This window comes from Temnothorax americanus, unplaced genomic scaffold (genome assembly GCF_048541705.1).
Source record: "Temnothorax americanus isolate GAGA-0224 unplaced genomic scaffold, ASM4854170v1 Scaffold4, whole genome shotgun sequence".
Lineage (NCBI taxonomy): Eukaryota > Metazoa > Arthropoda > Insecta > Hymenoptera > Formicidae > Temnothorax > Temnothorax americanus.
The window spans coordinates 7,187,737-7,201,491 of record NW_027509547.1 but is presented as its reverse complement, the minus strand read 5'-3'; positions in this window follow the sequence as shown (position 1 = coordinate 7,201,491).

Below are 13,755 nucleotides of genomic sequence, written 5' to 3'. Positions count from 1 at the left end.
CTTCGATCCTGTTTGTTTCTTAAACGAGATGTCGCAAGTCGGCCAATAGCGCAAGCGACGATCGAGGAAGAGAGAAAAAATAAGAATCTGCATTTCGCCGTTTCCAGGCGAAACTACGTAATCGCCCGGGCCGTACCTGCAATTTAAAATGGGCGTAAACTGCTACTTCAGTCGGCGGATAATTTCCAAACATTGCGGTCGTTTGGTTCGGCAATATCGCGGGTGGGGTCGGTCACGAAGCCTCGTTTTCGCAAGCCCGAGCGTTTTCGAAATTGATTCGTCCCATCGATGGCGATATAGATTTCGTACTCTCACGGCATATCGGACATTCTCCTGCTTAATTATTCCAGTCGCGGAGACAATTGTGAGAGACAGAATCGCAGAAGAAATCTTTTACGATTGGTACGTCGTGCACGTCGATTCTAATACTATTCCAAATACAAGAGCAAAATCTCTAAAAAGACGCAAAAACACGAGCAAAGCGTACAACCTTCGTCTGTAATCATCCGAGAAAAAATATTAAAGAAATCCAAATTTTCAATTAAATTTCTGATAAGATTCTTTTCATATCTGCTTAGATTTATTATCTGGCGCGTCACCTGGCGCGTGATCAGCCAGCGTGAAGTCTTTGAAGCCACGCGGCGGATGGAGAAGATAACGCTAACGCGCCGCTAAGGAGTTGGCGAGAGGCGATGGTCACGGATAGAGCGGGGGTAATTAAATAAGTTTAATTAAGGCGCGTGCGTGCATTGTGCACCGTGACTCGGCGGCTTGTTCCCCGCCGCAATGCCTTGGGACTTGGGACCCCGCGACAATGCGCACCGCGGCGGAACGAAGGCGCACACGAGTGCCTGCTGTCGTGAGCTCGTGCTCCGTTGGGCCTCTCGAAGGCACTTCATTTTCTCGAAACAGGCCCGACTGCGCGCCTATCGCCGAGGGGGCACGGGCCTCGATTGGTAGGATCATTTCGAGCACTCTCGTCGCGCGATCGTCATATCCTCGACGTCCCTTTTGACGTGGGTGGCGCGAACGATGATTCGACAATCTCGCGGCGCCTCTTTTCTCTCTCTCTCTCTCTCTCTCTCTCTCTCTCTCTCTCTCTCTCTCTCTCTCTCTCTCTCTCTCTCCTCTCTCTCTCTCTCGGGCCACTCCAGGATCCTGTTTCTTACCACGCAAGGCGATGATCATACCTGCGCGCATCCTCTACACCTGCGTTGGAAGAGCGGACACGACTAATATACTCCGCGCGATTCGCCATGCCTGTCGAAGCTTCCCGTTGCCCGTCATGTTGCGCGCACCCTACATCGATCGTGATCGAGCGTGAATTTTAATGAAATTTTATGCACCGCATTATGAGCGTTGTCGATTTTGTAATATGATTCTGCTGACGCCCTTTACTTAACAAATAACTTTCTAATTTAATAAAGGTAAAGTCTCCTCACAACGGTTTCTATAATTTTCTCAGTAAATAGAAGAGCACGCGTGTAACAAGAAGCAATCTTGGATGACCGAGAATATGATGATGATAATTATGGTGATAATGATATAATGACGATGATCGCAACGAACACCACTTTGCTGCTCTTCTTTATCTGACTCATTGTCAGTTCTCTCTGGTTTGCCTCGGTAGCGAGCAAAGTGATGAGGCGTGGTCGATCACTTGGTAGCCACCGGGGTCAGTCCTTCGCGAAGGGTTACGATGCACGTGACCTTTGTTTGCCGTTCGATAAAATTATTTCGAAGGCACAGAAACGGTATCTGTCGATCAGCAGTCTTACGCTTAACGCGTTAGCCACAACATAATAATAGCCTACGATAGTTCTAGGATCTCGTCAGCGAACGTTTGGGAATCTTGTTTTTATTTCCCATCGGATCTGAATATTCTATATTCTATAATCTTAATGATTACAGAACGCACACACACGTTATAGCAATATTTCGATCAACATTGACATATAGATTTTATTACAAGTTCTATAGAACATCCCAAACCATTTTTATAAGATTCACACACACCTCAATAACGGCAACAACGAATCGCAAGTAATTTAAGAGAAACTAACGATCGCTATTCTTCGTGATCGCGCGGCGAACAATTCTCTCTCTTCTCGCGGCCGCACTTGCACGCTCAACGATCTCCCTCGTGAAAGTGCAAGTGTACGATATAGAAAAAAAAAAACGTTATCAAAACTGATTAATACATTTGGCATGCAATCGCATGTGCGACTGGCGGCTCATCGCCGTTGCCAGTCCGATTTGAAATTACGCGAGAATATACGCGTACTTTATCTCGGCGGATGAAGCTATGCCGCAATTTATACGAAGTCCGCGAAAAGTAATGGGAAAAGCATTCGTCGAGTTGCATAGCAGCGTCCCTGCTCCGGCGATCCGAGGCGGATTACGATCTCGAGGATTCCGGCAGTCGCGGCGCTCTCACACAAGCAATAAATAATTCTGCCGCGGCGGTCGTGCCATCAGTCGGCATTACGAAATAATTATTGCCGTCGTATAAAAGCCAGTTCGAGAGAAACAAAGATTTCTTTAAAGCGGATGACGAGGCATATAGACGGGAAGGGAGAACTCCCGACGAGCCGATTACCTTCTAATTTGTGAAGATCCGCAAGCGGGGTGGGCGCGATCGTGAGGCCTCGATCTTTCGTTATTTCGTGAACGCTGCGCTTAATATCCGAGAAAAAAAAACATCGGTAACGCGAGATATAATTCAAGATTTCAGAGAAGCGACTCAATCCTTTTTTCTACAAAAATTTGAGAACATTTATATTTCATAGCTTTTTTTCTAAAGTTCTTACAAAAAAGATTTCAGTCATATTTCAAATAATGATATTATATCAATACAATTCAATTGATAACGCATATACGTACAATCTCCACGTAATAGCACGCGCCGTTACGGTACACAATCTCCATTGAGAGCATCGCTCGACAACCGTTTCGAAGGCAAGAAATCCAGAAAATAGCCGCGGGAACGCGTATGCGCGCGCACACATACATAATACACATGTCCTGCCTTCAGTGTTCTACGTTGTCGCCGGCCGGGATATTAGCGAGTTCCCTCCGCGGCTCGTTCCTCGGGGCAAAGAGGCGTAATGCAGTAACGACATTGATGATATAATCTACCGTATATACACATCACAACGTTCTCTCGTACGTACGTACGTACGTACGCACGCACGCAGGGTATGCGCGGGGAGACGTAATCGTATATGTGTGTCGGTGCAGCGCGTGCCCGGGCACTTAGATGAGCTTATACCCGGTTCAAGCCGCTGTCGTATTCCATTTATTTCTCTCTCTCCTCCGAGGGCCTAAGGGAATTCTTTTGCGACGTGAGAAATCAACCTTTCGTCGAACATCACACTCGTAATGACTCTCTTCAATCACCACAATTCTCGCGACAATTTTACGAATAAAACGTGAATTTGAGCTAAAGAGAAAGTCAACGCTTGTGCGCTGGTTTTATTCCTCATATTACCGTTCGATTATTTAAAATATTGTATATAATTTGTTACTCATGTGTATATGTAACAAATACTTATACATAAATAAAACTTATATATATATCAGTTGTGTATTAAATCTTAGGTATCTAACATATCTGGCACATCAGAAATTTGTAATGTGAATAAGAACTTGAGCTAAAAATTTGTTTAGTCTGCTTCGTGATGTCGATCACTCGCCTATACATCCGCTTCCGTAACGTGGAAACCACGACGTCACCTGTTCTGGAAGCGATTCGCCGAAGTGTGACGACACCGTGGGGGTATCTCCGATAAGAAATGCACGCACGCTTCGCTCGAGCGTGATCTCCAAACGCGCCCCGGAAAAGGGGTGCAAGAAGAAAGTAGCCGGAGCGATTCGCAGGTGACGGCCAACCAGGACTTAATCGATGTGGAGACTTGGGGGTCTAACAGAGTAGAAAGGAAGTGAGGTCACCGGACCTTGGCCCACCTTGGTCACGAGGTGCAGCAGGTGTACCGTCACCGTGTGCAGGGAAGCCCTCGATACCACCGATATCCAGACACGACACACACACTACAGTATTTTATCACTCGAAATTATATTACCGCGCAACATAAAACGCTATATAATATATAACGCAACATAAAACGGAATGCTATATAAAATAACATAAAACGGAACGCTGTGTAATATTTAAATTAAATGTTTCTCTATAAAATATATCTAGATTTATTAACAAAAAAAAAACGTATTTCAATAATTTATCTGGATCTTACATTATTAATTCGTAGTGTCAAATTATACTCAATTTAAGTAATTTTTAAACATTCCTATAAGCTGCCTATAAGCTGCTCTTACTCAATATGTCGTTAATTTAACTAAACTAATGAAGTTAAAATAATACTGTTTTGTGTCAAAATAATAAATTTTGATTGTGACACACGCGATAGTTAAAAATAACGAAATGTTATTTAACTCAAAGTATTGATTTAAATTTTATTCTTTAATATTCACACAACAGCGTATTTATTCTCAAATTTTTATATATTATTATATATATTAGTTGCTATTTTTGGATGTAATGCGCGCGTATCAATAAAAAAACTTCCTAAAAAAACAAATTTTAATTATTCAATCAATTTAATAAAGCCATCATTCTCTATGTTAATGCATTGATTTACGATCAATTACTTTAGGCACATGTTCCTAAAATAAGTGACTTAAATAAATTGATTATAATATTCGTAAGATATTACCGCAGATATCGATCGTCCGGGGACGACCGCGCGTCGCCGTGCATAACTCTTTCCTCCTGTCAGGTGCATTGCGCGCGGTTATTTCGTCCGCAGGATGGGCGCCGCAGGGTGGCTTGCGCGGTTGGGTTACCAGTTTTTGCGCCGAATATGTGGGCCATGCACCTGCCACGCGCGTGTATAAATGCACCGCGCGGGCATCACGGAAGCCGTGCTCGAATTTCATGGTTCTGGTTTTTAGCGGGACGCGGTCGGACTATTCTGCAGAAGGCGCGCGCGGTGAGGTCGACGCATGTGCAGCTGCAACCTAACCGCGGGAATGTTTATGACGACGCGCGTTTAACCGCTCAATTAAAACAGTCCTCGGATGTCGGATGAGATGCCGAAATGAGAGGATCGTTCGCGCCGTACCGAGAAGTCCGATCTTCTGCCGATCGTAAATCTTACACGATTATTTCCGCGAGTACATCGTCGTACAAAGGCATCACAAATATATCGCCTGGACATTAAGAGCGTGCTTTACGAGTCGGCCAAACGAAAACGTCGGTTATTAACGACGGATTTATTTTCAGATAAGGCTATAGGTACACCGATTCATATGTAGTTGCGGCGATCTCGCGAAATCGACGTTTATTTACGCTTTCGGTTACAAGCTTCTACTGCTAATGGATAAGTCGATTTTTAGTCATGTTTCTCTGGATACGTAAGACAGTCTCTCTCGCGAAAAGAAATCCGCTCGCATGTTCACGATCTACCGGGGACACGCGCTGCCAGATTGTAACCCGCTTGTTCGACACTGAGAAAGGCGATACTCACGAACGAAAACATCTCATTACGACACCTCCTCCTTTCTCGAGGACATCGACAACGATGCGTACGCGTCCGCGATCGTCCCGCGCAGTAAAGCATGCGAAGGATTAAAGCATTGTCGTCGACTTTCACGCGTCTTTCTACGTCGTTCACGACGGGAACGTAACGCTAAATGACGACACGTTGGTTTTTCTTTTCGTCGTTACGTGGCCGTCTCTCCGTGCCTTCGCGGTCGCTTCCGGGAGGAGGGCACCGCGCGACGCCCCGGATCTCACCCGCATTTCGGGCGACGCCGCTGATGTAAACGAGCACGGCAATCATTTAAAGACTTGACTCCTCTCGGCGACCCCGATCGCACTTTCTTCTCGGACTGGCGCCAAGCGTAGGCGCCGTACATTTGTTCGACGTGACACGAGAAGGGGAGAAGGGAGAGAAAAGGAGACGGTCGAACAAGCCGTGATAATCCGCAGAAATCGTCGAAGACGATGCTCGTGTTACGATGCGATACCGTTACACGACCGAAATTCGAAGGCTGAGAAAAGTAATAGTAATATGGTATTAATGACGAGCGTTCGATTTTGTCACAGTTAGACTAACGATTGAAATATTTCGCACCGATAACCGTGCGAAATATTATTGTAATGTGTCATAATTAATTTATATGCGCTCTCATAGATTGAATATATATATATATATATATATATATAATCCAGGAAAATGTTGAATATATAAACAAAAAAATAGGAAATGCTCAGAAAAGCTATAGAGAAAACCAAAAAGAAAGAAGAAAACACAAATGAAAAGACGAAAGTGAAAGTACATCCTGTTTGAAATCTACCTGCCTGCAACTCTACTTTTGGAATCATAAATAACTGTTAGAATACATTATTATCAGTCAGTGTATTAGCAGCCATTATATAGACTTGAGCCTGTTGCCTGTTGCCTGGCATTGTGCAAGGGCCTTTATAGTTACTACAGAACTATCTGTTTAAGATAACACAAATGTCTATTTATCTTTATTAAGATAATACATTTTCATTTTAAAAGCAATTCTTTGTAAATACTTTGCCGTTTGTTGGATTAAAAAATATTGAAAATTTGACATTTGACAGGTGAAAAATGAAACAGGTGCACGAACTTTTCGCAAATTTCTCCAGACTCCTTATAGAGAGGTAAAGGGAGCGTGGAGAAATTCATTATACCTGATGCGTGTTACCTGTTACATATTGTGTGACTGCAGGTACGTCAAAGGTATCTTTCTTTCATTGTTAAAATAACTGTCTAGGAAAAGAAAGAGTGATTTTCTCTAAACATTCGTAACTATAATCAATCGAATACGATTATTTCCAGAATGCTGCAGGTAGCAAATAGCTGCATATTTAAATTCGGCGACTGTTCTTTACCATTCTGTATTTCTCAATAACTAAATATTTTTGCAATGTTCGACGTCGCATTTTTTTCCTCAAATGTATAGAAAAACTATAAATAAAAAGTAAATTTATTTATATTTATCAAATAATTTTTTTTTTGTGGGAAATAATTTACATCTTTTTTAGCGTTTAGCGTAAAGATCTCACCTTCCTTAAATCCATTAGAATTTAGTACCATGTCATTTTTAGAAACTTTCTACTTTCGCAAAAGACCCTTTCGAATGTATTATAGTATAATAAATAGCTTCCTCTCTTAATGGGAGAAAAGCATATTTGCAGTGATATTATTCATTTGCCCGTTCGTAAAAGTCACACGACGTAAAAGTCACACGACAGACTAACGAGAACACTGCGGCAGGTGTAGGCAGCGGAACCATCGATATTCATAATTGACGTAGCGTTGGCGAAATCGTGATAATGTCGATTCGTTATCGGTGTGTATGCCGGTGCACTTCCTATCCGCAAATATCGCAACGGCTAACAATGTGTGGGCCATCGGGGGGGTTCGCTGTCGATTGGTAAACATGTTGGCCCGCAACATTCCCATCGTGTCTCGCACAAAACTCACCTGCTACCGGTCGACATAACTTGTGTGTGTGTATGTGTGTGTGTGTGTGGTATTCGTTGCCATATGCTGTGCTACAATCCTGATTTTCCCAAGCCTAGTGACGTGCCTTAAACGACCCTCATCGATAATCGTAAGTTTCTATCTTATGAATATTGACAGTAAAAATTGTGAAATTCCTGCATATTGTAAGGAAGGTTGCAAGAATACGTAATAGTCTAAGATGAATTTTAGCATATATATATATATATATATATATATATATATATATATAGACATATAAAAAAGTTTATATATTCTTCTCGCAAAGCTGTGAATAGTGCCTTGATACAAACATATAGCTAAATATATTTAACTAAGAGATCTATATGCACACGTATTACATGTACTAGATTGTAAAATAAAAAAGTATGAGAAGTTTCGAGAAGTTAGTAAGATTGTGAAATATAATCATGTGTTAGACAGAATGCTCTATACACTCACTTGATTTTTATTTGTATTGCAGAGTTCTTGACGGATTTAGACTCAAGTTTTCCTTAGTAAAAATATCAAAATGTCAATAGTTTCCAAGTTGTAAGCGATTTAAAAAAGAATTTTTTGTATCAGCAATTTATTTAATGATAGCCGATGCAGTTCGCCATTTATTTTAATCTCGTTGTTTTTAAACGGTTCCAAATCACTCAAAAATCATATAAGCTTCAAGGGGCGTATATTCACATCTCAAAGTACAATGCGATTCGCATTATGTTAATATCTTTAATGTATTATTATAAGAACGAACGTACCATCACCTGCATATAATCTGCAATTCTAATTCATCGCGTCGATATCACATCCTGCGATAAACAGTTTAGCCATTCGACCATTGTTCGCACGTTCGCAGAACGAGGTTGTGAATTTTTATTCACTGTTATAAATAACGTTGCAAATGTCAGAAAATTTGATTTTTTCTACAATTTTCAACATTTTTAATTACTTTGTGGTATTTTAAGAATACTTTGAAAATCGAACAGATCTTCACCTATCTGGAAATGCCTAAGAACCTGCTGCGAGATCCTTAAAAGTCAAGAATAGAGAGCGAATAATAATATTAATTACTAGATTCGTAAAATGCTTGGAAAATGGAAATGGAAACCTATTGAAGAGACAAGTTGTGAAAAGCGATCCCTAAAACCCTAACGGCGCTGTCCGCTTGAAAAAAAAATCTATATCCAATGTGTAACCAATACAGAAATTCTATAATAAATTACTTTTCGAAATGCACTACATCTGTGAATCAACTGACACTCAGATATTTTCAATAGACCGATGGTATCTTCAGAGACCTTCGTGTTTATTAATCTTTTCTGTTTTCTCTCAATTTTTTAACAGAAATAAACTCATTTTTATGTTTGAAAAACATAATATTTAGTTTGACCGCCTTTAGGCGGTTGCCTTTTATCTCTTTTTTTTTTAACCAAAGATAGATCTTTGTTTCGCTAAAAATAAGATAAGAATTTCTCCCACGAGCATGTTTTAAACAGATGGCTATAGTGTTTATTGGTAGCGCATTTATATATATGTTCTCATTATTGCCCAATAAACTCTTGTCTTTTATATCCTTATTAACAGCTCATAAAAAATTTCCAGATTATGATCATGTTTAATCAATAGTCCTTATTTAAAAAAAAAATAATATAGACAAATATACGCTCTTTCAGAATTTTTTAGTAAAAATATCTCACAATGAGTATCATATGAATTATTGCAGGACTTATTCCTGATATCGATTGCTTCATTCACTAGTACCACTCAAAAACGAAAAATCCAGATCGGCCAACAATGCAGTGAAAGATATACAACTCACTGAGACACTCTGTGTGAAACACAGCAGGACTTTGCGAGGGAGGAATCATCCGGATGAGAGATTGACATCCGATCTTCCTCCGGAAAATATTCCGCGTGCTGAAATCAGCAGTAATTAACGTCGACCGGAGGCGTGGCTCGAGCGAGGGAGCAGGGAGAGACAGACACCCCCCCATGTTCACTAGGACGATTCGTCTTCGTCCTGCGCGGTACGATGCACTCGTGCGCGTCTCACACTTGCCCGTCATAAATTTATGCAGAACAATTCAACGACAACGGTGCATTACGGGGTCGACGGCGCAGGTTCAAAGACCTTGCCCGAGCCACGGGTACTTCGATCGTCCTCGGCGCGAATACGCGCTCCTCGTTCCTCCTGTTCCTTCGCGCGCGGCCCCGTTCGTCTTTTGGCTGGCAATTAGCATATGATTGACCCTGCGCGGTGACCCTGCGCGATTCACCGCCGAACGATTGAATTAAAATGCGCTAAAGGTGCGAGTCGTCCCGGCAATTTCGGCGCGGACGAAAAATCAATTTCTTCCCCGCGTGGCTATATACGCGTGAAGATGCAACTAAATTTAATATCGATACTTTTAATCGTTCTTTTACAACTACAAGTAGTTTCAGTATTTCTTGCAACAAAATTAAATGTGCAATAAGAATATATAAATGTCTTGAAAAATATGCAAGTTAATTTATATAAAAAAATAAACATTTATGTACCTGATAAAAGAAACATTTGTATTTATGATTTTAATTGTAGAAAATATTATTTTGTTAGAACGCATCAGGAGTAAGCTTCACTAACTGCAAAATGTTATATAAATTAAGGGCTTACTGTGCTGCACATATTTTCAGGACGAGAAGCTTAAATCGGCTGAGACCCACGCGGTTATCATAATGACAATAATCGCCGCGATCAGCAACAGCGCGGCGGAAACACGATGCGATTATTCAAATCCTAAGCCAATCGCCGGCGTTGCAAAATTATACACGGACCAGCGTCGCGGCGGCGGCGATAATCGCGCGGCGCAATTTGATACACGACCCGCGCGCGGACAGAGACGTTAAGATTAAAGATGTAGGATAAGAAATTGTTCTCGCGGATATTATCGAAACGAGGTATAGGCGGGCGCGCGGAGGCCGTTAAGTCCCATCCGCGCACTTTAACTCCGTCTTAACTTTGCTGCCGCTACCTCTTCTTCCTTTACTTCTTTTTTTTCTTCATTTCCTTCTCGGCATAGTAACCAAACCACCCGACATGTGCGGCACGATCACCTTCGGCGCGTCCTTGGTGGTAACATACTCCAACCCAAACATAGGGTCGGTATCACAGCAGTCTCCGATTAAAGGCCATTAAACGTGATTCTCTCCGATTAAACTCACTCTTCGTCTCTTTCTAGGGGGATAGTTAGAAAGAGATGCAGAGTAAGTTTAATCGGAGAATCACGTTAATCGGAGACTGTGATACCGGCCCATAGAATCCTATGGGCTTGCCAACACGGTGTTTTGGAGCTTCCATATATTACCTGCACTTTTTCGTTAATAACAGTGACACATTATGGCGCACAGTGATGTTTCAAAACGCGCGCACGTATCTGAACCTGCATTAATAAACTAGAAGTTTTCATTTAGTTTGTATATACAGTATTTTATGACATTTTTTTCATCAAGAATAATTTGCGGTTCTCTTCAAATCTCTCCCCGAACTGGTTCTCCCTTGCTTTTGTCTGTAATTTTTTTCTATTGGATCAATGTGCTCTCTCGCTTTTATTCGATTTGCTTCGATCTAGTTTTGGTCGATTGTGATTTCTACTTTGTTACTCGTTTTTCTTGGAGCAAATTTATTTGTACTACGATATCTCTCGCTACCCTCGCATGTAAATAAAGATAGTGACAGAAGACCACCAACGATCGGCAGAAACAATGTAAAACACATGTTTTTGCTCAGCTCAGACCCTCGTCCACTTGTTGATTAATTACAATGCACATGCATGTTGCATATTTTGACACTGTTTGGTCTACAGATCTGCACTTGCATTGATGAACCGAAGCCACCGAATTACATATACGTCCCATCTTGAAGGAATGACACTACGGTCAGGTACGTGGAAACCCTTAGTTCCGACTGTCTCATCAATGTCTTTGGCCTTAAAATAATCAATCGGCCATTATGAGACCGAAAGTCTTGTCCCTTGAAACTGACGTATGTCGCATGTTAGACGAACATGTGCGCGGGAGCGGTTTACATTTCCGAACACGTTCCTTCGGGGGGACGGAATCACATGCTTCGTGTTCGTGGAACCTCGTCCGGCCGATCGCAAAGCACATCGAAAGTATTGACTCAGTGAATGAGGTCACCGTGTGATTTCATTGGCGTACCGTGCGGGGAGATGCATCGCGGCCACGATAAGCGCCGCTGAACGCGGTACGTGAGCCACGGCTAATAAACACGGTGTAATTCCGCGTATGTCAACTGCCACCGGTACAGTTTAGCACGTGCTTTATTTCACCGCCTGCATGCATCGGAAATACGAGATGTCATCTTTTTAAGCGGCGTTGCAATTGCACCTCATCTCGCGTTGCCAAGGTTGCGATATTTGTTGGTCGCTAACTTACATCGCCTGCTGGCCTTCCTTTAATTCTTGAATGGACAAAAACATGCGTTTTTCTTTTCCTTTTAAACCATTAACTTTGAGTTTTTCAACACTATTATTTACCATGACGCAAGAAACGTCATAAATAGATGCGACGATAGAAATTCTTACTATCGGCAACGAGAGTTAATGAAGTTTTATAATCATTGCACGTGATTAAAGTTTCGTCTCCAATTTTCATGGAAACATTTAACGCAGAAACATTAATATTATGCATATAAAAGAAACCTACTTTCTGTCTAACGACACCTGTAACGTTGCGTCTCGTGTGCCAGCTTCGATATGGCTAACAGCATCATCATCGTGGGCTCATTTTATCGACGCCCCGAGTACTAAAATGCTCGCGTGATATCGCCCGGGGCCCTACGAGTCTTTGCACGAGAGACGGGCCCTTCACCGTTATCGATACCACGGCCCTTGCGCGCGCACGCGAGTTCCCCATGTTAATATTATTCAAATATCTTAATAGCCCCGTGCCAACGCGGCGCGGAGGCTCCGACCGGCGAGGCACGCTCGCACGATTGTGCGACGCTCGTAACCACGTACTTTATACACCGTGAATCGCGAATACGTTGCCAGGGTATATACGCGGATACATCCGATGAACACCACGGCGAACTGCCGATGCCGGTGTGTTTCCACAAGCGAGCGAGCGTTTAATGCCTTTAAATGACTCTCGACGGCGACGTGTCTGCCGACACGATGCCCCGTCTCGTTGCCGCGAAACGCCGTCTCTCGCCTAACTAGGCTTAATGTAGACATTGTTTAAGGGACGCGCCCCTGTCGGACGGTTCTCAACCTTCACGAATTATATGCATATTATACGTATACGTATGCAAATTGTACATGAATTTCTTGAGCTGATACGCTATACTATCAATCTCCTTTTCTTTTCGTCTTTATAACATCGCATATATGATAAATCATTCAAAATTACCACCGATAAACTATACATGATACTCGTTGCCGTACGTAATCGAGGTGGGACAATTGATGTTCAAAGGAAAGTTAGACGTGCGTCGAATTCAAGGAAACGACGCGCGACAGGGAGAAAGTGCAGGACGAGTTCTCCCAGGACTGTCTCTCCCACGTATGCATCTCGTGCGCACGTAACCCACAATTCATTGATACGTTGGTCACGAGTTTCGTAAGCGAATTTGTTTTCACTTCGACGATACGGTGCAACAAAAATTGCACCATAAAAAGGTTGATTTCGAGGCTCGTCCTTCAATTTTATTTATTTGATAAATTCGGCGACACTTTTCAAAAATGCGACACGTTGTTATTTTCTCGTTACGCAAAATCTAAGGAACATTTGTTATTCTTTCACTTGTCGGTTTTGAGAGCAACTGGCTGAGCATCGCTGATTCGCGAGAGACCGAGAGCGCGGGTGGGCCGAATGTGCCACAAGTCCCACGCGGCGCCGCGCTCTCGCACCGCACACGCACCGACATTAACACCTGACCCTCCGCGCTATCTGCGGAGTGTAGATTCATTATCGAGCATAAATTACGGCGGAAAAACCTCGGCAACTCGATGCGCTCTCCGTTTCGCTTTCTACAGCTGACTACGGTACAGCTGACTCGACGTTCAGTGCTCGGTGTGGTAAATTCTCATTCTCTCTCCCTCGTTCTTTTTTCAATAAAGATTTCTTTAATCTAACTGTGAAATATAAAATAATAAAATTTTTGAAAATTGCGACAATACTATATTAAATAAAT